General features: G+C 37.6%; 1 long non-coding RNA gene across 1 annotated transcript in view; it reads right to left on the reverse strand.

Moving 5' to 3' along the window:
- LOC106954093 (uncharacterized) overlaps positions 1–11,778 on the reverse strand; it is a 268,751-nt gene extending 256,973 nt beyond the window's left edge. Inside the window, exons 1-3 of the long non-coding RNA XR_001426301.1 lie at positions 11,447–11,778; positions 11,128–11,257; positions 10,983–11,018 (exon numbers count right to left, since the gene is read on the reverse strand). This is a non-coding gene — a long non-coding RNA (uncharacterized LOC106954093). The remainder of the gene's footprint in view (positions 1–10,982; positions 11,019–11,127; positions 11,258–11,446) is intronic.
- Positions 11,779–25,802: the final 14,024 nt, after the last annotated feature.

A 25,802-nucleotide genomic window follows, 5' to 3' on the forward strand; every position in this document is an offset into this window, starting at 1 on the left:
GGAACTGATCCCTGCCAAAACCCTCATTGTTATTCTGCCGTGATGCCGAGGGATCTGCTGAGCACCCACAGCCAAACCTACAGGAGGGCTGAGTGGGAGGAGGGAGTGCTGTGTTTACTTTGTGTGCTCTTCCAGGGGACAGCGGTATCACACACACAGGATTACAGATGAAACAAGGTTTGAGGGTTGTGCTACAAAGGTGCCCATTTCACGAGAATACGGGTCCATCTTCCCGTTTTAAATCTTCAGTTTTATCTTTCTAAAAGGGCAAGAGATGCCAGTTTCAACGCCGAGTCTAGATCGGAGACCTCATCAGGCCTTGATCTTTGACTAAATTTAGATGGCAATAAACCCAGACGGTTTAGTTCATATCGCTTCGTTTACATAAAAAAACTTTACTGAAGCGCATAACTCACGTCTGGAAGTTATGCTAAATGCCAAACTAAATTATAACAGGTTGGAACTGCTTCTTTTCGTATATTCACTTTTACTGGACATTTAAAGTCAACTGTGGATGTGCAGTGAGAGTGGAATCCAGAAATCACCGAGTGGTGCAAAACCACAGCCCTGATCAGTAAAAAGTAAATTAACATAGTCGCTGGTTAAAATCGGAAAATATAAACAATGACCCTGTCTGGATGCAAAAACTAGTTTCAATTTTAAAAAAGTCCAAAGTTACATTCCTATCTTGCTGGACATGCAGGTGGATGTGTGTGTGTGTGTGTTTTAATTAAATAGTTTTGCAAATTCAGGCTATGTCCCATTAATATTTTCACCATTGAACACTTTCTACAGTATTTGTGCCTCCTGTCCGCTAACACTTCATTTTGTGGAAAACGCTAACCAAAAGACTGGTCAGTGGCAATTATAATTGACAATGTGCACCCTACTTTATGCATACCTAATGTTCATCTTTGCTGGAAACCGTTATTATTGGTTTTTCCACAGCCCGTTTTCTGTGTTTATTTTGATCACATTAAAATTCAAAGTATGAAAAAATAGAAAACGTTTACTGAGGGGGGGAGAGAGCTGCCACTGTTTTAGGATACTCTTTAGCGTTTGAATTTTGTATGGGTATTTAAAAACACAAATTATTTTAGCAGAAATTACAGTGCCTGTATGGATGCAAATTGTTTCACAAACAGATACACATGCACACACACACACTCGCTTGCATGTCCAGCAAGATAGGAATGTAACGTTGGACTTTTATATGTTCCTTTTCAAAAACATGGTGATGTCAGAGCCTGAATTTTCAAAAGTTATTTAATATCTGGGGATGTGGTTATAGATATTGGGGCTATGGTGGTGGCTGTAAGTTTGTTTAAGCTCTTTTGTGGGTTTCCATGTTTTTGATGTTCAGATGGAGCATAACAATGGTATGTTCTCTGTATGTCAGAAACAGAAAGACACCTCACAGCTTGCGTTCAGTGATGACGGAATAACATGAGATGATAAAAAGTTCAAAAAACTGTTTCTACAAAGTCTCTCTCAACCCCCGTTTCAACCCCTAATCCCTACTTTTAAGAATGTGTAAAAATCATCTTTGGAGTTATTTTAAAGCATGAATTCCAAATAAAAGCCTAAAAACCAATATGCCCAAAAACTAAAGGACTTCTTCTATGAAGTCAGTCAAACTTGACTGACTTGATTATGAGGTTTGGCTTACCTTTTAAACAAGACTTAGATGTCCGTTTAACCTTCGCGTGCCAATTGCGTTTAGCCCAATTTCAGCAGAGATGTTTACTGACAGTTTTTATAAGCTTTCAGTGTCCCTCAAACCATAAAATACTCATTTGGTCGTTAAGAAAGTAACAAGGACTGAACTCTAATTCTTGTAATCCACCCAGAGCCGTTAAACTGCAGTCAACTTGGAATCATAGTCGTTTAAAAACTATCAGACAGGCACCTCTGTTAAATTAAATTCCCACTCTATAAAACACTATCCCATCCCCTGTCCACCATGTCCTAGATATTCATCAAGATAGATAGGAGGAAAAGACTTTAATATGCACAATGTAATAGGCTTCAACACCCTTCCAGGGGACGTCCACATTCCCCTTTGTGTGGAGATTACACTTTGCACAGCCCAAGAGCTGCTGATCTTGTCAGGGATTTGCTTTAAAATGTTCAAGGTAGGGCTTGATCAAAACTGTCCCTTTTCACTCGGATCAAAGACACTGAAGCCTCAGGATGGCGAAATTCATGCCATGCACTCTCTGCCTAGAAGCTGTATTTACAAGTAGATGTCTAAGCTGCACTTAATAAAATATGCAAACCACATTATCTGCATAAACCTTTTGATTACCTCCACCTCTTTTGGAAAAGAAGCTTGCAACGCTACACTGAAAGTTCCTGTGGTCACATTTAGAAGGAGACACCAGTTTTTTCAGTATTTACTAAGACACCCCACATTTGCCCATTACATTCAGACTGTAGTTTAGCCGGCTTTAAAACATGATTAATAAATTATATCCTGTGGATTCAAGTCTCACTTATCCCATAGTTGGACTTTTTCCAATTTTGGATTTAAATTTCTTCCTTTAGACTTGAAGGATTTTTTCTTTCCTAATAAAACCCAAGTAAAGACTTCAGTAAATCTAAATCCTGTTTAAATACAAGCTTTATAGCTGTACAGCTATGGCTAGATATTACATTTTTACTCGGCAAAGCAGCACTGCTGTGTCTGTCATGTTATGGAATGAAAATGTTATTGACAGTGACCTCCAAGTGGTTTAAAATAAATCAGGTACATAAGCCAAACGATACGCGAGGGCTAGTGGAGCTGAGATTAAAGAATTTCCTTTGAAACCTCTATCAAATACAGGGAACGGCTTCACCTCCCCATCTTGTTTCATAAACCGAACCGAAGAAACCATGAGAGAAAAGGCTTGCATCAGATCAGGTTTAAAAAAAAAATAAAAAATAAAAAATGAAATAAAAATGTGGGAAAATTCCAAGAAGTGAAAACTGAGAAATGTAAAGTTGTTTTGAGGTCAACAGCCAGTCTGAGAACAAAACAAAACTGTTGCTTGAGTTTACTTTTGTCCTCTGCTCCTTTGTTTTTGCCAAACACTTTGATTCTCTCTACTCTTTCCAATGGTGGAAGTCCCTTGGATAGCAACCGAAGTAGGTCTAATTGATTTCTCTTGTTCTTGTCGGTTAGAGGCAGCAGCATCGAACTGTGCAGAGTACCCTGGCTCCAGCTTGCCTGCATTATTCCTCTGTTTTCTTCTTTGCCTCCAAATCCCAGTAGACTCGGCTGTCAATACACAACATACCAGAACCTCTGGAGCTCTCGCGAGGTGCTAGACAGCACAGGATTGCCAAAGCATTTCCTTGGCTGGAGATAAAATACCAAACCATGGTACAGCACTTGTAGCTTACTAAAATGTTGTAAGGTTAAACTGATATTTGCTCTTTTGAAACTATATCATGTTTTTAGCAAGCACCTTTACTGACAGAGAGCTGTATGAAACAAATTAACATCCAAATCTAATATCTGCAGTGGGCCTGGTTTGTATAGGGTTTAAATGTGGTGAGCAAAAATACTACAATGTATGTCCTTGAACAATCAGAACAACAGAAATGATGGTATATGATTTTCTTTATCTACTTTTATTGCTAAAATATCACATAGTGCAATAATATTAGTTATTTTACCTAAAATGATTATTAAAATATAATCACAATCATTTTAATCCTCATGTTGAACCACACAAAGAGAAGTGAGGAAAACAGAGAAGTGTGTTGACAAAGAGTGCCAAGTTTGAAATCCTAATTCAATCTCAAAAAAATCAGGCTAAAGTTGAAAATCAGAATCGGGTATAAAAAACAAAAACACCATTGGACAGCAAGCTGTTTCTTTTCCTTTTAATTAAAGCATATAATTTCAGTTTGCATGTCTTATGGTCTTTGAAAGAACACTGGAATACAAGCCAGATGATATTGCAATCTACTTTATAGATCTCATTATATATAAAACCTAAAGATTACAGACCTGAATATGTAGGTTGGAATTATAGCCTTTCAGTACAGTGCACTACTAAAAACTAGAAGCAGTTTAAACCACAAAACTAATAACTATGGTTGAGACCTGTGCACAACTGAATCTACTTAACTGAATTACCACAGATGCATGAAATTATAGCCGGACTTAATCACAGTTTCACACCAAGAAGTTATTCTTCAAGTGATTGAAAGGGGTTAAATGTATATGCTGTCAGCAATGTGCAATAAAACACTGTGTCAAAATGGAGTGGTATATATAACATGGTTGATAAAGGAGTAACCTGGTGTTTTTCTCGACAGAACTAAAATCCGCGCCAGACACACGTTCTCTGATCTTTGCTCTACTCAGACAGATTGCTTAAAATTAGGTAATGAATAACCTTCACAAAAATACAAACTACGTCACACCGTTTTAGGCTCTGATGTGCGTTTGTAGAATTAGCACATTATCTTGCCACATCATAAACAACGACGAGTATTAAGCATTGCCCATTTCTGGTCACTCAATCTCGGGGAATTTATTTCTGTATTTTAGTCGAAGCAAATAGGGTTTCTTAGCATCTGTGCTCCAACACGGTGACTGCGACAATAGCGGATAGCAGAAACAAAAGCTATTTCAGACATCAGTATAAAGCAATTTAGATGCATAGGCTGGCAGGGGAATTATAAGAGGGATTTCGTTCAATTCCTGTTTGAAGCTGCCATTTAGTCTTGGAGAAATTGAATGCAGCTAATTTTTATTTGCAAATACTCTGTGGGTTTGGACACCAAAACTGGCTGTGAGGTTCAAGAATATGATCACAGATTAACTTTAAGTCATCCAAAGAGTAAACAATATCCTTCTACTACATGTAAGCCTATTAATAACTTCACAGAACTTAAAAAAAAAGAAGATCTACACCATTAACGTTGGCAGCACACAATATTAATGGTGTTTTGAATGGCACCTAATTTTGTTTTTATCCGGGTATAGTCTCATGCTTTGATATTATACTCTACTCCTAAAGATAGTGGATAACTGGTTGATCAGTTTCTTACATTTAAGCCCAAACTTTTTTTTTAAATGTATAATCACTCATATTTAACCAAAAAGTTTGTTTCTGAGGGCTAATGAGACAGGCGTGTCTCAAAAGACATACTATGTAGAGGGAGTATAACTTTGCTAAAAATAAAAAGTCTGTTTTATAAAACTAAGATAAAAAAATGGCCCCCTTCCCAGTAACCAAAGTAAATTATTAGCATTACATCAATCAAATCATTCATATTGCTGCTAACAGGTCTTTTGTATGTTTCCACTCCTATTTTGATGATGGGCTGCTCATAAATCTTGCTACTTCCAGTTAGAAGAGACATATTGGTCAAATATAAACTTTAGACCAGGGGTCCCCAAACTTTTTCCTGCGAGGGCCACATAGCTGTTCCTTTCTGTGGTCTTAGTTTTTGCAGTAAAAAAAAACAAAGAAATTCTTGTCGACGGGGGGTGTGGGGGAGAGACGACGACACTTTTGGATAGATTTTTACCCAGAATGGAAAAAACCGTGAGTGAAACGGTGACTGACGAGTATATATTCCATTGAGGGAAAGTAAGTTTCACATTTGCTCAAAAGCCCCCTGGTGGTTGAAGAAAAATCCACATATAAACCGGAAAATACAATATATGAAAAAAAACACTGGTATGAGCAGGCGGGCCGGATCCGGCATTGTTCAGGGGGCCGGACCAAATGACGTGGCGGGCCGTAGTTTGGGGACCCCTGCTTTAGACCTAAATCACCTATAGATTTAGCTGATTTAAGCAATTTAAATCAGCCAGATTAATTAAATAATTTGGTGTTTAGCTGGATACAATATGAGACTGACATCTTACAAACACAAATTGACTGAACGTCCTATTTGGTATCTACATGTCTATTCTTCCTAATTGACTATTAGTTTGTCATTAAAAATAAAAAAAATAAAAATAAAAACAGCCCCATCTAGTGCAAGAAAATGTTCGGTACAAACCAACCAAAACTGTAAAAGCACGAAATAGAAAAACACCAATCTTTGGTGATGATTTCCAAGTTTTAGATTGGAAGGCCCATAGAGCCCCAACATGATTAGCCTCCATGAGTATTTTATAACTTGTTCCCACGAGGTCATCTGCCTTAAGTCTGTACAAGCGACAATGATGGCTTCTTGCTGTTCTTTAACTAACCCAAATAGTGTTTATTGTATAACCAAGTCATTGGTCTAATCAAGCATAAGAAAAGGAATTTTGAAGATCTATTAGTAAACACCAAAAGCGGAACATTTTTAAGTTTGTGTTTGAGTAAAGCAGCTTGTGAAATGGCTTTTTGTGTTTGTGTGCTGCATGGAATTCAGTAAGGCATTTAGAGCTCACTGCGTACCTGTGAAGGATTTCCTGTGAAGGAAATGTCTGCTCAATTGTGACCTTCCAGCAGCATTGTGTGTCAGTATTTAAAATGTTACATGAGGAAAGAAGGGACAGCTAGCATATCATTGCACGAAAATCCACCTCTGATGTGGACCTCTTCCCGTCTACACACCTGTGTGCAAGCAGCACTCTCTGAAGCCGTCCGACATGCTTGTTTACCCACATCTATTTGGAGCTGGATTTATTTTGTCATGCAACTGTCTTCGGATGAGAAATGTGAGATGAATCTTGTGTTGGGCAGCCAGGAAGAGCTGGTATATTTAGCACCACCAGAACATTCAGTTTTAGGGACTGTGTCCACAGAGGGACAACGGCGCCCTTCTGAGAGAGCTCTGCAAGAGAGACGAAAAACTTTGGCACCAAATCCTCTAGCTATTACAAAATGAAGCCTCGCCTTATCCAAGAGCACGCTAAGATGTGGATAACTAAATAAAACATTGCCTCTGTGAGCGGGGAGGCGATGTGACAGCGGGAGATTTCCTCCCCCCCCCTGCTTTCATGTTGGCAGGCACAGGCATTTTATTTTTGGATGAATCAAAAATTTCCTGAAAACGCCTGAGCCAGGTGTATCTAATTATCTGACAGCGTATCCTCATTATAAAGCGGCCCATGGGAGTGGGCGACTCGGCTTTCTGAGCCCTGGACCGCAATCAAGATGCTCTTTTTATCACAAACAAAGGGATGACAAGCCAATACTTTTCTTGAAGATTAAGTGCATTCACCTTTTTTTTTTTTTTTTTCATTTTTGCACTTGACTGGGCAGTTTTTACATGTTTCTCAAGAACATAGAAATGAAATAAATCAACCTCAAACTGTCAAATTTGACTATGTACAGGAAAAAAATAGCCTGAAAAGTTTTGGGAATTAGCATCATCGATGGACTCTGCTCTGTGATTGGTAGGTCATTTACAGAATAATTCTTTTTTCCTATTAATTAAATGCAGTCATGGACATACGTTTTGGTGGATTAATGAGGATTTTTCTTTGTAATTTCCTTATTTTCTACCATCAAGGAGACAGAATGGTCACATTTGGAAATCTGGAAAATATGTAATGGTTAAAATCGAAGTCAGTCAGATCACTGTGGAAAATGAGAACAGGGCAGTAAAAGCTTGATTGGTGCACTTCTAAAAATAAAATAAATAAATGAAAAACAAACTGATCAGGTGTTGGGACAGTCCCATTTCTACTTCAGCAGTTGCTTGGATTATGTCACATGAGTTACATTTGTAAAGCATAGTTAACTCTGCATTCTGTCAACCCCAGAACAACCAGATCATCTCGCAGCTTCAGCTCAAGGTCCCACTGGTACCAGAAGTGGATTCACTGAATTTTAATTTTTTTTTCTTTTTTTTTTTTTTTGGAGATTTGAACAAATGAAATGACAGAATGTTCTCAGAAAATGTTGTTCACTGTGAACAGAGCTGGAAAGCTATGAAGCAGGTTCATTGAGCACCACTAAATTGCTATGTGCCCTTAAACCCGAGGATACCTGACCTGAAAAACTGCAGTCTTCCAGTATTTTTGTCAGCTACCATGCAAAAAGAGGAAACTGTTGGGGCTTCCATCTGCCGTGGTTCGATTTGGCAACGATGCGTTGAAAAATTAACCGTTTATTCATAATGCGTAATCAAAGTGTTTTATGGCAGACAGAGACACATCTGTAGTGCTGACCACAGACACCAAAGCAACATTTTTCAAATCTAAAACCAACCAAGCATGTGTCCTCATATCTGTTTCCTGTGTTGTCGTTTAATTCCTTTAGAAATGCAACAGTAGCCCATCTCTCGCACGCCTCCTGACTGGCAGACTGTAATGCCATTACCTCTCCTCGATGGTCATGCTCACTTAGCCCTCTGTCACTCTACACTGGCCAGGGAAGACGCATCTGTCTGGCTGTGAGTGTGCTGCCCTTGGACCTCATTTGCAATTGCTGCTCTTCAGCTCAGCTTGCCACAAAAACACTGAACCACACAAACTTTTCAGTTCATTATCTCGCCTTTTAGGAAGGGCTTTTTTTTTTTTTTTTTGCTTTCTCAGAAGCAAAGTATGACTGCAAATCATGGGTAATTGGCTACATATGAATCACTCCTCAGCAGTATAGGCTGATAGACTCTGTAACCCTTTGTTGCTCTAAATTCACTTAAAATGATGTAAAAAGAAAAAAAATATATACTAAAAAATATTATATAAAAAAAGTGTATATATATATATATATATATATATATATACTGTCAGGCAGATGCAAATGAACTAGATTTGAATTTAGCACATGCGTAAGGCATTTAATTTGGGCGTTTCTGCCAATACTCTCAATGTAATCCTTGGCATGTGTGGAGTTTTTTACCAATCGGTATCAATGGGATAAAGACTCCCAGTGGTGTGAGGTGAAATCACAAGCAATCCTTAAGAAGCAGCTAAGGTATGGTAGCCCGATGGATAGCGCCTTTTTAGTTACATTAGCCATTTAAAACTCAAAGTTTTCAAAGCTGAAATGCATGGCTTTTTTTTTCGGACAGATGACACTTTCACAACAGACTGGTAAACAGCATTTACTGGTCAACTGATTGGAAATCTAAAGGCGACACACATCTAACTAGCAGACCGCCTTCCACTACTTTAACATTTTCTTCTCCGTTATACAAATCCATCATGACACTTTCCATGACGTCTCATTGTGAATCAGACCTGTTTTTAACAGAGGCTACAAAAAGTTAAACATGACGTAATGTTATATCTAAAAATAACCCAGATTTACATATGTTATCCAAGTTTAGATAAAGCAAAACTACTTTGTCTAAATGGAATCTAACGGTGGACATTTAGGATATTCAAATATGTGAAAATCTGTGTCTTGCGGTCCTGAAGCAAAACTCACAGCTGAATTTGATTACTAGAGTAATTATTATCTTGTCAGTTGTGATATTACTGCATTAATATCAATGTGCAGAAATAGGTGGTGTTTTTGTTCGTTTCAGAGCCAACTGAAAAATTAAGTGACAAAATTCTTACATATTTGTGTTTTACTGTTGGAAACTCATCGATATCTTGGACGTCATTAAACATTGCAGTTATTTAGGGTGGGCATCAACATTGTTGCTTTCTGGATCACTAGAGACCAAGTTTCAGAACATCAAAGTGGCATTGTTCAGCACGAATAATAATTTCCAACTCGAACCAGTACAGTTTTATACAATGGCAGCACCTGATCCCGTTAATTCACCGTACTTCTCATAAGAAAGCAGACGGACTATTCCCCGGGCAGATTAAAATATAAATAAATGAAAAAGTAAAGAGCTTAATTTGGGAAATAGGAAATAGGAGAACGACGATAAAACTGTGACTCATACACATGACGCATATGGAAAGTGTACGGGTAATAAAAAGATCTGGAGCTCAAGTCTGGCTGTATTGATGCTTTCGGATTTTTACGCTCGTTGATTTTATCTACCAAGTCCACATTTAGACTGCGGGAAAACATCCCCAATCCTATTCACGTCTACAAGAACTTCTACTTTTACACCAAATACATTCAAACTCCACCCTACATGAGCCACTTACATATTTAGACACATTTTAGAACAACAACAACAAAAAATGCTTCCTTAAAAGTACAGCTGTGTCAAACATTTTCAGCCGCTTTAAGTTGAGGAAGAGGAAACCAGCTAAAACAGAGGCTGTACCTCTGATTAGCTCAGGGGTGTCCAGCTCCAGTCTGGCATGTTTCAGATGAATTCCTACCTCAGCACACCCAGATGAATGACTGAATTAACTCCTCAGTGTGTCATTAAGTTTCTGCAGAATTCTGTTAATTAACCTTTAATTTCATTCAGATTTTCTGTACCAGGGGAGAATTTTAAAACATGCAGGACACCAGCTCCTTAAGAATAGAACCAGACACTCTATTCTCTCAGGCTCTTCGTCTTCAACTACCGTCATTGTTTCTCTAATGCAGGTAAGAGAACAATTACCAATAAACACTTTTAAAAGATCTAAACCAGTACATCTAAAGCAGAAGAAAGCAGGTTGAATAAATTAGCAGCTGAGTGTCTAATTATAGACTAACTACAAAGAAGAAGAAAAAAAAGCGGGCTTGTGGTAGCACCTAGTGCGCATGATCCGCTGTCAGTCAGTCAAAACTGGCATCAATACCTGACAGTTAAGAGCGGGGGGTGGAAAAATAAGTAAACTGGGTGAGTCACAGCCCACCCACAGTATGTATTACCTGAGTTAGGACTTATTTTCTCAGACCACTCACACAGCAACAACCATCCGTGGAAAATTAAACAAACTTTCCCAACAACAGCAGTTCCAGCCATTTCTACGTCTTCTCTGACTGTTTGAGGGAGGAAAAAAAAAAAAGAACTACGGAGCAAAAACAGTGCTTGCACTAATTACTTGACCATAATGCTGAAAATGTCTCGACCCCATCCGGAATGCAGCATTGTTAAATAAAATCTACATCCAAACAAATGCACAACTGCTCCTCTCATTAACCGGGAGCCATTTAGAGGGGAAAAAAGTAGCTGTTACTTACTATGCACCCAGGCAGGAGAACATAAAGCTCCGGTGACTGTAATTAAAACAGAACGCAAAAACAAATGCGCATTGTTTCATTATTGTACTCATTTTTTGCGTGCTTTTGTTTTACAGAGCGTATGTATATGAGAAGATGTACTCACCGGAGCCGTCCGGATAAATTCCTTGGGAAATTCCTAAGGAGTCTCTCCTCTCTTCTGTCTCAAAGTCAGAAAACAGCAAAGCTTATGTTCTTATTCCAAAAACAATAAAAACAGGGACCCGCGATTTTTACTGAAAGAGAGATAAGACACCAAAAGAGCCCACAAGAATTCCGTTAGAACCGAGAGTCCAACCCATCCCCTCCTCTTTCCCCACCCCACACCACCCAAAAAGTGTTGACATAACATCTGTGATGAAAGGGGGGAGAGAAAAAAAAAACGCGACTCGTGAGAAATTGGCAAAATAGACAAATAGGTGTACCTGCTCTCTTTATCACTGTCGGCAAAAGACAGTAAGAGCAGCAAAAAGACGGACGGAAAACACAGAGAGCTGAGCCTTTTCCCCCCCTTTCCTTTTCTTTTTCTTTTTCTTAGTTTGTTTCTATTTTTTTCCTGTGGAAACGCAGCAGCCAGAATGCTGTCGCATCCCGAGCTGCACACATTCAAACAGACGTGGAGGCTGCTGGAGGAAGAAAAGGGAGAGGAAGAGGCGAGCGGATCGGAGCGGAGCCGCGGGATGCTGCTGCGCTCTGAGCTGCACTGCTCAGACGAGCCGCTGGATGGCCGGCTGGAGGAGGGCACCTGGCGGTTTCCACAACATGCCCAATTTAACCGCTACACTTGCCTTTGAGAAGGTCCTAAAATAACCATCAACGTTTAAGGCTGTCTTTGAAAGATATTCTGCAGAAGGGGGTGGGATTAACTACTATCCCCATTCATTAATTATTGTACCTGACACTCCAAAATGTAACTTCTGTTACTAAAAGGGCTTTTTATACCTAAATAAACATAATTACAAGCAAATTTGGTTGTCCAGTATGATTAAGCGAGCTCCATTTTGCATCGAAGCTCACAGACCACCGGTTTTGCCAGAAGTTCATTTGTGAAGCTCTGACCTGGACAAAAGCTCAGCGAATTATGACTTTTCATTTGAAATCATAAGTGGGTAGTAACAAATAAAGTAACTAGTAATTTACATTTACTTGATTCACTTTATGGGGGATAAAACAACAACAAAAAAAACTTTTCGGAGTAGTTTTACTGCACAGTACTTTTTACTTTTCCTTTTGTACTTTTATAAAGTATCACTACTCAAGTGAAAGTTCTAGTTCTGCCAATAGTATCTTCATTAACTGAAGCAAAAACACAAATGGTGGAGATACAGACACAGCAACCGACTTTAAGCTAAAGTGGTTAGCTCTTGTTTCTCCACAAACTTTATTTTAATGTCAATTTGCTGTACTACTTGTCATTCCCATGACAGACTGTATAAGTTATTTTTTTTTGCTTTTAAATACTAAATCAGATGATCTGATCAGTTACACATACTTGAATTTCCCTTTATTAAATTTTTTTTTTTTTTTTTTTTGCTTTCGAGTAATTTGTTGGACTGTTACTTTTTACTGCTGGTGTACAAGTGGTGCAATCCCTACTTTGGTACAATTTTTAGGTACTGTACCCAACTCTGAGAAACAAACACATTAGCATGTTTAAAAGGAGAACAAATATATAAATGGCGACGCAATTAACAAAAAATTGAGCAAAATTTCCAATCGACTTAAAATGAAGCTGACAATTTCAAAATAAAAGCCTCAATACTCCTCTCAGTTTAGTGCACCGCCTAAGGCTATTATTATTTGTTCTTAATCTGTTGCTAAAAGATGAGTACCATGAAGATAAGATTTTTACTTTTGTGTGGAATGTCTGTTTAATAACATATTTACCAACAATGACAAAAAAGGACATTTTCACTTTTCTGCCAAATTCACCAAATGCACAGTTCTTGTTAAGTAGTAATAGATAAGTAGCATTTCAAAAGCAGGAATATTATGTTTTTTGAACAATAACATTTGTTGTTAATCTGTTGCTAAGAGATGAGCGTGTTTTCTGGTAACCAAGTGCCACAAAGTAAACATCAGATTTTTACTTTTGTGTCGAACGTCTGTTTTACAACATACTTACCACCAATGACAAAAACAAAAAAAACCTTTCACTTTTCTGAAAACTTCACCAAATGCACAATTCTTGTTAAGTAGTACAAGAGAAGTAGTATTTCAAAAGAGCAGAAGAGCATGTTTTTGAACAATAACAATATTTGTTGTTAATTTGTTGCTAAGAAATGAGCGCGATTTCTGGTAACCAATGAAATAAAAATCAGATTTTTACATTTGTGTTGAAAGTCTGTCACCAAATGCACATTTCTTTTTAAGTAGATTATAGTGTAAGAGAAGTAGTATTTCAAAAGAGCAGAAGAAGTCTTAGGTTTATTGAACAATAACAATATTTGTTGTTAACCTGTTGCTAAGAGATGAGTGCGTTTACTGGCAACCATCGAAGTAGACATCTGATTTTTACTTTCGCAAAATTTACCAACTATGAATTTCTTGTGTCTAAGCAAGTAAGCAGTATTTCAAAAGAGCTTATGTCTTATGAACAATAAGATTACTTACTTGCTATGAATCAGATTTTTACTTTCGTGTTGAAAGTTTATATTTACCAATGACAAAAGAAAAGAAAGAAAAACATGTTCATTTTTCTGCCAAATTCCCCAGATGCACAGTTCTTATTAGGTAGTAAGTAGTGTAAGACAAGTAGTACTTAAAAAGAGCAAAATAAATCTTATGTTTTTTGAACATTTGTTGTTAATCTGTTGCTAAGAGATAAGTGTTTTCGGGTAACGAATTGCCACGAAGTAAACATCTGATTTTTACTTTTGCAAAAGTAAAAATCAGAAGGCAGCGCATTAACATTAATCTTTTCCCTAGCCTTTTCCTTAAAAAAAAAGCTTTTTAGCCATTTTAAATATATATATATATATATATATATATATATATTAGCCATGTTTAGCACACTAAATGGAGGAAGTTAATGTAAGACAACATTGGCAGCATTTAGGCCAACATAAGCATTTTGGCTAATTTTAGGTTATACACCAATTTTAACATACTGAATGGCATAAGTCCATGTTGCTCAACATGCTTGTGACTCCCCACATGGTGTCAAGCACATTGTAGTTACTTTAGCATTGATGCTAATTTTTAGCATCAGAACACTGGATTCCAACCGATGGGCACACTTTGGCAGGCACCGTTTAAATTTCTTCAGAAATTTTATAGTTATAATTTTGCAATTCACTCAAAAGGAAGACAAAATTAATGAGATCATATTTAAAGCTACTTTTAGCATTAGCATCTATTTGTTCTCAGCAGGGTTAGCATATAGCTAACTCTTTGCCCATTATGAGTTTTCCCTTTTCTGTTACAACCTCACCTTAACTGTAAAGATTAAGAGAAAGATGAGCCAATATGTTCAGTGTCAGATAAAAGTGAACTCAGACTGCAGTGTGAATGTACAGAAGCGCATTGCTGTCACGCAGGAAAAAAAAAAAATTTGAGCGCTCACGTTATAACATGATACGTATCTTGTTAAAACGTGTTATGTTATGAATGCGCTTCCGTATTGAATGCACTAGAGGCAAATGGCCAACACCTGAGGTAGAATGCGGGCAGAGGAAAATCAAGTGAACGGAAACAGCTGTGAAGAGAAGCATACTGGCAGGCTGATGGAAGGTGAAATAAAAAAATAATAATAAAAGCAATATTGAGACTACCACTTTGTTTAAAATCTGCTCTCATTCACTGCTGGATTCTTTCAATACCTTCATGTCTAGTCTAGTTTGTTCCTTTTCCTTGTTGTTTTGTAAGTTCTTATTTTTTACGCACCATCTCACTGCTTCAGCCTGTTTGTATTTGGGTCCAATCATAACCAAACAATGACGGTATCAAACTTAAAGGGCTTCTCGGCATTTGTTTAGAGAAAAACTGTTTAAGCAAAAACATAATGCAACATAGGGAATGCTGTTTTTTCATCTATAATAATATTCAGAAAATTGAATTATTATTTATTGAATTTAGGGTCATGCTTCACTTGCTTGCATACACACCTGTCATGAAGTCCAAGTGGTATATTCTTCAGAGATAATATTTTTGTATAATAAAGCGAGGATACATCTATATGCCAAGTCCACAGTTCTGTATTGTTAGCTAAGAGTTTTTCTTAATGCAAAAAATACTTTAGAGTATGACTCCGAATTGCTACTAATGAAGACCCATTGTAAGAAACAAAAACTGCTGGTTAAGTATATCATTTTAGAACTGATTTTTTTACAAGTCATGATGAAATTTAATGTGTGCGTCTCAGATTTCCTGCCATTAGTTTACTGACTCGTCGTCATACTTTCACGGGAGCCAGTGTTTGACTGGACCAACTGTCAGCTCTGAATGTAATTTTGCACACATTCCACGGATACGTCTTCAGATTTTCTGCCTGCTTTGAGTACCTTGAGAATCTCAAATTCTTTGCATGGAATGAAAACTGGGTCAGCAGTGGAATGAAATACAACTCAAGTTAATCCAAGATGGCTAAATGTAATGTTCTCTCTGAATGACCAAATCAATTTTTGCAGCAAGTGGAAGGATTTTGACGCACAAAGCGAGGATTCCTTTAGAATTATTAACCACATTGTGTTTGAGCAGTTGGCCAGCGGCGGACATATCAATAGTTCAATTTAGTGTTTGACATTTAAAAGCAGAAATTCATTATTCTTAACCTTTCCACTGTTGTTGACTACAGAGTGATGACACAGATAAGATGCAATTTTTTTTTTTTTCCAACAAAGTCTGTTTATTTTGAGATAGCTGTACTTACTAAATATAATTTACCTGCTACTCTGATCTGGGTTTTGTTATTTACAATAGCTTTTTATTACTTAAGCGTTAGTTGTGGAATGAAATACAAAGGTTTTTCCTTTAAAATCTTGCCCATGAAGTTGGAATGATTGTTTCTATACACATTACTCTTTTGCTGTCGTTTAATTTGCACAGTGATGTGTTTGGAATAGATCAACACTTGTTAGTAATAAATTAATACAGTCAGTCAGGCAACACTGAACTAAGAGAACAAAAATACAAAACCACAAAGCACAAGAGTAAACTGAGAAATTAGATAAAACAACAAATGGGTGTATGCACGGCAATAACTTCTGAACAATAATGAATACAGAGAACACAATCGAATATGGCAAGATATAAACATAAATAAACAAGGTTTTCATAAAAAAAACAATGCAACATAAATAACCTAGGACCATAACATTGACTGCGATGACGGTTTCAAATCCTTTTAAGTCGGTCTCTAGAAACGTAGTGCGGATTTCTTTTGTAAACTTCCACTGATGTTGCTTTGCAGATACACTCAGGCTCAGTCGGGTTGGTTGGGCAGCCTTGTTAGAAATTCATAAGTCCTTCCAGAGATGTTCAACTGGATTCAAGTATGAGAACCGGCTGGGTCCTTCATTGAAGTTCACACGGCTAACTATAGTCAAGCCTTCGTATTCTGGTCTATGTGCTTCAAGTCATAGCTGTCTTGAAAGATTAATTGTCATCTTTCAATATGAAGCTGTCCTTGGTGTCATAGTGGCATGAGGGGAAAAACAAGTTCTTCAGTCTCTCAGTAGAGCACCTCAGCAGAATCTGGTGCTCATTGAACATGACTGTATTCTCTGGACTTTACTGGACATCAGATGCATCTGAGTGTCATAGCTGAGGGTGGGGATACTTTGGTAACTATGGTTAGATGTATAAATGATAATAAAAAAAATGTCCAAAAATGTAAGATGATATAAAAAAAATATTGATTCCATAGCAGGAAAATTCCAAAATGTACCAAAGACAATGCATCAACAGGCTATAGATAAAATAACATCCGGCAGTAAAACTAATAATTTTGAATAAACATCTGAAAATGTGTTTTTACTTTTGTCATTATGTAACATTTTGTCTGTGTTATTTGTGAATCAGCTTCATGAATAACTATTTAATTCAACAAAACAACATTTGGAAAAGGAAATAGGGTGTGAATACTTTCTGGGGGTATTATGCTACTTCTCCAATTGCTTCATTATTCATTTTAGTTGCCTGTTATGCTGCAAATGTTAGTGATTTATTGTTTATTACGTGTCTGTTAGCTTTGTTCTTCATCCATTATATATGCAGTTTGTTTTCTGCTTTTCTGCATTTGTGTATACGTTTTCAATGTTTGCCTGGTACCGTATCCGATATTCTACCAACCAAAATCAACAATATGGATTCGGAGTTGCTGAATGGATCTGAATGCATGGAAAAATATGTTGCCACTAATTAGCATTTATTTACACGCTTGAAGGGGGCGGAAAAAAAAAAATCCTCCCCAGAAGAAGCATATAAATCTGAGTTTATTAGCGTAAATAACTTTGATTCTCAATGACTCCAGCTGGAAGAATGATTTATTCTAAAGCCCACCAGAGTAAAAGGCAATAGCTAACACAGACACAGCCAACCATAAATGCTCACATCCACTGGAAATTTATAATCACCAATTAACCCAGAGCTCATGCCTTTGGACTGGGGGGTGGGGGGGGGGGACGACAGAGCACAGGGAGAAATTTCATGGAAGTACAATACAGACAGTTTACGCAAACCTTCTACAGAATAGAGTATATCCCTAAACCTACAAAACTGAATATGTTCTTTCTTATAATGTAGCTTGAAATGCTATTGGTCCCATTGTTTTTGCTTCTTTTAAAAGGTAATTTCTCAGAATATATGAGAGGGATTATATATTAAAGTATATAATCAGTGGAATGAAAGGGGAGATAACTGATTAATATATACATAATGTTTGAGCAGCGATTCCCTCGATTGAGATGGATCAAAGAACTTGACAACCTTTATTTAAAAAAAAAAAGAAAGAAAAGGATTCGCCTTAGAGTTCTTTTTTGACTGGCAGCAGGTCTGACAATTTTTAACCCTCCCAAAATATTGTTCACATCAGTAAGGTTAAAGCCCACATTAGCAGCCTTTAAAGAACAAAGCACCGCCTTCTCATAGTGGGAATATTAATAAAAGAAGACCTCTTAGGTGATTCAATCAAACTTGACACATTTTTGGTCATTATTAAAAGCCGTGTGTTTTCATGCAGCAAGATGTTAGAAAATGCACAATAAACTTCCTGCTGTGTGCTTTCCAGTCACGCTCTCTCATTAGTCAAGTCACTGATTAACAATAGCACAAGCTTACCAAAAGTTAAAAAAAAAATAAATGTGTTTTGTACATTTTCATGAGAAGCCTTTTTCTGAAGTGGATATGCTGCAGCTACAGTGACACACAGATCCCTAGAATGAAGAGCCAAAGCAAATCAGCACCATAGAAGAGCAGCGTAATGGCACTAAATTATTTTGAAATCTAACTTCAGGTTCTTAACGGGATTCTATAAACACACTGCTTGCCACTTGTCAGATCGTCAGCTGAACTGAAGAGGTTAATGTAACCTTTATGTTTGTCACTGAAGGTTATGCTGTCCAAGTGGGAGAGCAGCACTACAAAAGTGCTCTTGACCTTTTGCAGAGATGTTGTGTCTCATGAAGATTTCATTACCATAGCTTCCACAGAGCTCCAGTGACCTGTTGACCGACTGCTGTGTGTATCTTTTTGTTTTGTTTATAGAGAGTAGAAGCCACTGAGGGTAACTAAAGCAGACGTGGTGAACAAAATGCTGTGTAGATGCCATCCTGAGACACTCTGAGACGTTAAAATCCATCATCCAAAGACGGGACGAGTACGGCGCAAGTGGAGACCTACCAGGCGATGGCCTACCTAGTCCGAGGAGAGCCATGACCAGCTTGAAAGTCCATGATGACACGTTAGGAGCTGCAAAGACCGGCAGCTCAAGCAGGAGAATCTTGATAAGACAATTGGTAAGGCCTTGACACGACTCTGCATGTTTGCAGTGTTTCATAAGCTACACTGACGGCTGCATGTTACTGTGTGGATTCTTTTCAGCATAAACTGGGAAGCTGATAAAACTTGATCAGGAGAATACGGGGGAGAATACTGAAAGAAATCATTTTAAGTGGCAGTGGTTTGCCCACTACCAGTACTGCAAATATAAACATAGCAACGACTCCACACTCTGGATGAAAGCATATTCATGCGCTAGAGGTAAACCGATGTCAACAGATGCTCTTCATCTAGTCTGACTGAGCTTAGTCTTGCAAAGAAGAATGGGCACAGATTCTAGTGTCCAGATGTCCAAGGCTGGCGCAGACATTCTCAAAACACTTGCGGGTGTAATTCCAGGACCAGGTGGATCAGCAAAGTATCAAGTCACTGGTTGCTGAATATGGAGTTAAAACATTAGAATATCTTAAAAGAAAAACCAATAGGACTCGTCTTTTAAAGCGCTATATTGACTTTTAGTATGTGACTTGAATATAACTTTGCAGCTGGGATTCTGCCAAGTGCAATATTAATAAAAGCTGAGTGGGTGAAGCAGTGCTGGGTGCTTTGTATCCGATATTCACTTTGGTCCACAGAAGCAAGGTGATATTTATGAGTCACTGCATTATTCTGGGAGACTTTGGAGCTTTCTCTTGCTCACACTTGTTTCAAGGGTTGCAGTTCCAAGCCTCCACAGCACTTCAGTTCCACTTGTGATCACTGCTGCGTTCGAGCAAAACAGACTCATATTCACATTTTTACCATGAATTAATTTGACCTTTTTCAGCGTTTTATGTTACGGCATGAAGTCTGCTAAAAAAAAAAAAAAAAAAAAAGTCTATCTTCAACACTTGTTATTGTTGGTAAAGGATGTCTGGTGAATGTACAGAAGAAAAAATAAATGGTAGAAAAGAATAAAGAATAGAGTCTGTGTAATGCTATTAATAGGTCTTTAGATTAGAGTGCAGACTTTACACAGTCCTTGCCGGAAGCAAGCTGGTTATGTCCCACACTAAAACTGTAGAAAGCCCTTTGTTTTTGCTTTGCGTTTCTAAAAACAACTTTGCTCGTTTTACAAAAATGTCTGACAGTCAAGTTTGCAGGGCAAGCACCAAAGTGAACTTGCTTGTCACAAACAATTACACTGGTCTAAAGTTCTCCTGTCCTCAGAGATCACGTCTCTCGAGTCTCCAGCTGAGGGAGATGGAGAACAGTCGCATAATCATTCAATGACTCGTGCCCTCCAGTTAGTTTGTTCACGTCATGGTGGCCCTGCCAGAACTTTTCAGCCTCCAAGGCATCCGTCCGTCCTGCAGTTAGATCTTCATCAAGCAATCTGTAAGGTCTGGAATCTTGAGGGCGAACACAATTGCGTCAGTGCTCACTGCAAATGTGCTTGTGTTGGGAATTGTTTTTTAAAGCATATTTTTCGTGTTATACCTCTGTGAGGGTTTTAAGCAAAAAGGACCCTCAGTACCTCTAGTAAAGGTGTAAAAAGTTTTAAAATAAATTCATTTTTTTGCTACTGTAACGTATTCTCTCACCGAAAAATAAGTCCACCCCCTAATTTACCATGTTACGCAAATCCCGTATTAAAAAATAACTGGCGTCGTCAATAGCGATTGGAGTTTCCAACGACAATGAAGCCATTTTTATTCTACTTCTCTGGAGGGTCACATTATAAACCCCTTTAAATACGATGTGGCAGATCCTTTTACAATGGGAAACAGAAGAGAAGATAGTGTTTAATCGAGGATGTCTGCAAACATTTGTTGATGTACACAAGCACAGCCACCGTTTCTTATTTTTACACATCTTCACCAGAGGTGCAGAGGGCTGGGGATCATGAGAATAACAAGCACACATTGCAATAAATAAGTTTTCCCTAGAGTTAGAAGCCACGTTTACGGATGACAATTTCAAACCAGAATTAGTTTTGAATGGATGGGAATGGGACTTTTTTTTTTCCATGATTGTCACCAACGAAGCAAGATCATTTGTGGCTGAGTTATTAATTGAAATATAAGGTTCATGTCAACTGTACTGTTATATTTTTCTTTCATTTTTAAAGCGGACTTATTTGCGCAGCACCCAAATGTTTTGAGCAAAGGTAGCGACTAAATTGTTTAAAAACTTTTTCCTCTCCTTGTGGAATCTTGGAGAATTAAATGAAATTAACTTTTCTGTTGTAGTTGAAAGTGAAATAGTGATAAAATGCTGCAATATGCCGTTTAATCAAAGTGTGTACATTTCTAGACATACTTCTAATGCACCTTTTGATTTGGTTTCTGGATGCTTCTGTTTTGGTTCTCATTTGTGTTTAGGTCATTTCAGTGTTAGAAGCTTCTCTATATTAGTTCCTTTACAATTTGTGTTTGGCTCTTTCTTGAGTTTGTCTCTCTCCCGTATTGTCCCCTATTCTGCCACAGCTGTTTGTGTTTACTTTTGTTTCTCCTTAGATCTTCCGTTTTTCCATCCAGTTTCCCCCTGTGCCCATTATTCTACATTCCCTTAGGACCTTGCTTAGATTCTCCCCAATTTCCTTTGCATTCATTGATTGTCATCAACTGGTTTGCGTGCTGCAATCGCATCGCAACAGCATTTAAGTTTCATTCACTCACTGCTGGATTCCTCCATTAAACTTTTGCTGCCACCCTGGTTCCTTTGTTGTCTGTTAGTTTGTTCAGTTCATAATTAAATTCAATCTCCATCCTGCATCTGCCTTGATGCCATTTGGGTCCCACTAGAAATGCAGAGAGGAATCAGTCAATAGAACGGTTACCTGAAGTGGGCTATTGTCTAAATGTCCTCACAATTAGATTTCTATCGTTTTTGCAAGGCAGAGTGGTCCTACAGCATGTGGTATTGTGATTAGTACCAAGTGTTACTGTTGTTGAATCAAAATGTGGATTCACTTGGTGTTAATTTGAGTATCTCCACTCTTAAGCAGCCAGTTTTATTGATCTGAATTTTTGTTTGGTTTAATTATATGTAATAAATGTCACAACGATTGAAAAGTTTTTCCCTGGTCTAATTTTTTTAGATCCCAAAACCATGCACTTTGCCAGAAAGTGTAAACTTTTGATAGTAAAGGACAAAGAAAACCACAGCTGGATTTGAATTATGAAGAAATATCTGACAGAATAATCATTTTGGCTGTCAGCAAATCTTATGCCCCTTTCCCATCGTCAACATCTGGTTCATTTTCAGCCAAATTGGGTGTGTCTCCACGTTGTTAGTCTATTTTTCACTATGAGGGCATGGAAATGGACCATGAGCATGCATGAGCTGTGGTCCATGCTCTGATTATGTCATTTTTCTTGTGTACCTTTAGGCTGTCAGTTTCTCCAAAATCTCTTGGCAGTCATCTTGAAAACTGCAATTTAAATTCCTTACTGATATTTTAGGGCTTTTGGCTAAATATTTATTATTCTGAAAATGACATGCAAGAGCAAGAAAAACACATGATTCAAGCAACAACATCTGTAAAATCAGACTGTATCAAGACTGAATGAATTCCTGAAGCATCTTAGCAGCTTCAGCATTTTTGAGCACTGATTTTATGTTGGGAGGCATATGCATGAAATTACCTGTTCCCTATAGTGGACGTTATTCATCAATGGCACTAATATAACTGTTGTTTTTTTTTTTTTTTTTTTATTTGGCCACAGGCACCAAAGAAAGTTACAATAAAAAGAAAGGTCTATGGCCTGGATTTGAGGACCCTTGTATTAAAGGAAATGTTAATTCAATCGTTTTCTCCGGAACTAAATTTACATTATTTCGTTAAACTATTTTGGAATGATATAATGCAACATGTGTAGATCTTAAACGATTAATTTAAAAACTGTGTGTCTGGATAGATTTAGGGACTATTGTCCCTAGAACAGAAAACAAAACAAGCCAAATGCACCTTGGTAATATCACAATAATAAAGGGCAAAGCGCTACAAAAATCTACTTTTGAATGCTTTATATAAAACAAATTATGTTTCACATAAAGATAACCAGTAAATATAGAATGCTGCTTTTTTTTTATTTTGTCAAAGTAAAAGAAAAGTGATCCAAACCAACCTCTCCTTGTATGAACTGCAAGTACTACCAAGCATTTAGAATAATTGGTAATCAGTGTTTCCCGTCACTGTGGAGGAATTTGGCCCACTCCTCTTCAAAGAATTGCTTTAGCTTCACCACAGTGAATGGTTTTCCAGAAAGGCTTTAATCATATCACAGCATCTCAATGCTCTTTAAATTTGCACTTTAAATAGGCCACTTCAAAGCCTTCGTTTTGGCCCGTTTTTGAGTAACTGAGAGCCAAACTTGGTGGCGTGCGTCAAACCATTGTCTCGCTGTTTAAACCAGGAGTGTTCAAGCTTAAGGTGCCAATGACCACTGATGACCAGACATAGGAATTTATGGTGCAAAGATTTAAAACCTGTTCTTCAGGTTGTGAAGATGCAATGGAGACTCTCCTTTCAAAAAGAACCACATTTGCCTCGTCTGTACTCAAAATATTTTCACAAAAGTCTAGGAGTTCATTCGCCAGTATTATGTTTCCATAATACCATGCTGTTTGTTTTTTCCTTTTTAATAAATGAAATAATCATTTGAATCCAACAAAGTTATATTTGATCATCTGAATGATTTGTGCTAAAACATAGGTGTAAAAAAATAAAAATAAAAAATTGCTCAAAGAAATAAAGGGAATATTTCACTTTAATTTTGTGTGTGGCTCCAAATCCAGGCCTCCATTGGTTAATAAATTTGATTTCCATTGATGATTTTGTTGTCAGCACATTCAACTTTGTACAGAACAAAGTATTCAATGAGAATATTTCATTCATTCAGATCTAGGATGTGTTATTCGAGTGTTCCCTTTATTTTTTTGAGCAGTGGCCTAAATCTTAAAGTAAGCTTTAATCAAACTTCAGTTACCTTATAGTAGGTAAAAAGAAAATTACAACATTTGCAGTAGAACCTGCATTTATGTAAGGTAAATATCTGAGCAACTTTCTTTCCGCTTATGACAAACCTTTTCTCTTTTTATCCAAGGCCTTCTGAGCTGGAGCACTTACTTGCCCAGTCACATTTAGACTAGATCATTTGAATAATTGATTAAGCCGAGTTATGTTGATGCAGTGCTAATGTCGGTCCAAATGCAACATCAGAATTCTGCTCAGCAAAATGCGCTGGCCTTTTCATTATGGCTGTCTCCCCAATTCCAGATACTTTCATGATGTCTCGCTGAGTACTTTAACGCATCAAAATTAATGTCATCATCATGCATAATTGCACATAAAGGCAGCAGCCCAAGATACCAGAAACATTGTGGCAATTACTGCTCTAATAATGATGTTGTAAGATGTCTATGAAGCTGCCGCGGGCCGGTAGTTTCATCTGGTTGGAAAGTGTTGTGTTATGCAGTCAGTCGCATGGCTGGAAATGCCATCTGGATGCCACGCTTGGTCAATAAACCGCTCCTGTAAAAGCATCCTGGTTTGTCTGTTAGTTTCTGTGGCTATCCCTGTGAGTCAGTGGTTGAAGTGTGCCATAGTTTAAAGTCAAGACACGGAGTCATGCTTTCAAGCTGGGAAAACATGGCAAATAAATTAGCAAATAGATAAATAAATAAATCAACTGTTATTTTGAGTTATTGTCCAAGTCCCAAAAAAAAAACCAACAAAAAAAACAAATATGGTTATGACTGAATATAATGCATGGAAATAATATATTGAAACTTTTCTTAGAGGCTCATAAAAAAAAAAAGAAGCAAGGTGCTGAATTACATAATGATAGTAGCGAAGCAGCTGTCAGGGGCATGTTGGCATCAGCAGAGCCAGATGTCCCAGTCAGTTTTTAAAGCTCTTGTGTCTTTGATCTGTGGCAGCACACTTTTACCAGATGACTTTGGTTCATGCAACATCATCTTTTTTTTTGGGTGAAACGACTTGTGTAGTCATTTTGAGGTAACCGAATTGTAATTCGAACGTTGCAGCCAGGCTTCCTGGACAAACCGGCGAATGTCTTGCATCACTTGTGAACATTTATATACAAGCTCAGAATCTTGTACAGTCTGATTTGAAACCCAATTTCAAGTGAGCAAATCTCACCAGCACCACATAAAAGTCTAAATGAACACGACTGGCTGTCTGGCAAGAAAAGGAAATGAAAGTTGTACCCAGGTACTCTGCCGTGTTCTGATTTTATCTTTCAAAAATGTTTAATGCCTCTACTTGTGTGCTCCTTGTTTTAATTTGAGCGTTAACCAAAAGAAGTTAGATTCGAGAAGGAGAGATGAAGGGAAACTGAGATAAAAGCATTTTTACCGGTTTCTTCTCCAGTCAAACAGTCTCGTCTGTCGAGGGGAAGAGTGTCCTCCGTTTTTGAAGTAAAACAGGTTTGCACACGGCCTTGAGAGATTCCTCCTCGGCTCGTATTCCAGTTCTCCACAAATGCTGATGTAAAAACAAAACAAAAAAAAAACTGCAAAATCACACAAAGAAAATAACAATTACATCGAGATCTGATGACAGATAAATAGCACTCAAGCTTTCTGAACTTCTACCAAGGAAATAATCAATTTAGTTGTAAGGATACTTTCCAAATGACTTCTCATGATGGTTTTTCTCCATTTATCACATATCATTTTTTTTTTTTTAAAGTGTCCAACAATCAAAGCATAGATGTAAGAACCTCTTTGACTCTGTGTGAATACATGCAGCTGCATCAGGAGTGTCGGGATTTGTATGGTTGTGGGGATGAACGTCGAGACCCAGATGATGATGATGATGAAGCACACAGCAAA

This window comes from Poecilia latipinna, unplaced genomic scaffold (assembly GCF_001443285.1).
Source record: "Poecilia latipinna isolate Pla-1442-1.1 unplaced genomic scaffold, P_latipinna-1.0 Scaffold627, whole genome shotgun sequence".
Lineage (NCBI taxonomy): Eukaryota > Metazoa > Chordata > Actinopteri > Cyprinodontiformes > Poeciliidae > Poecilia > Poecilia latipinna.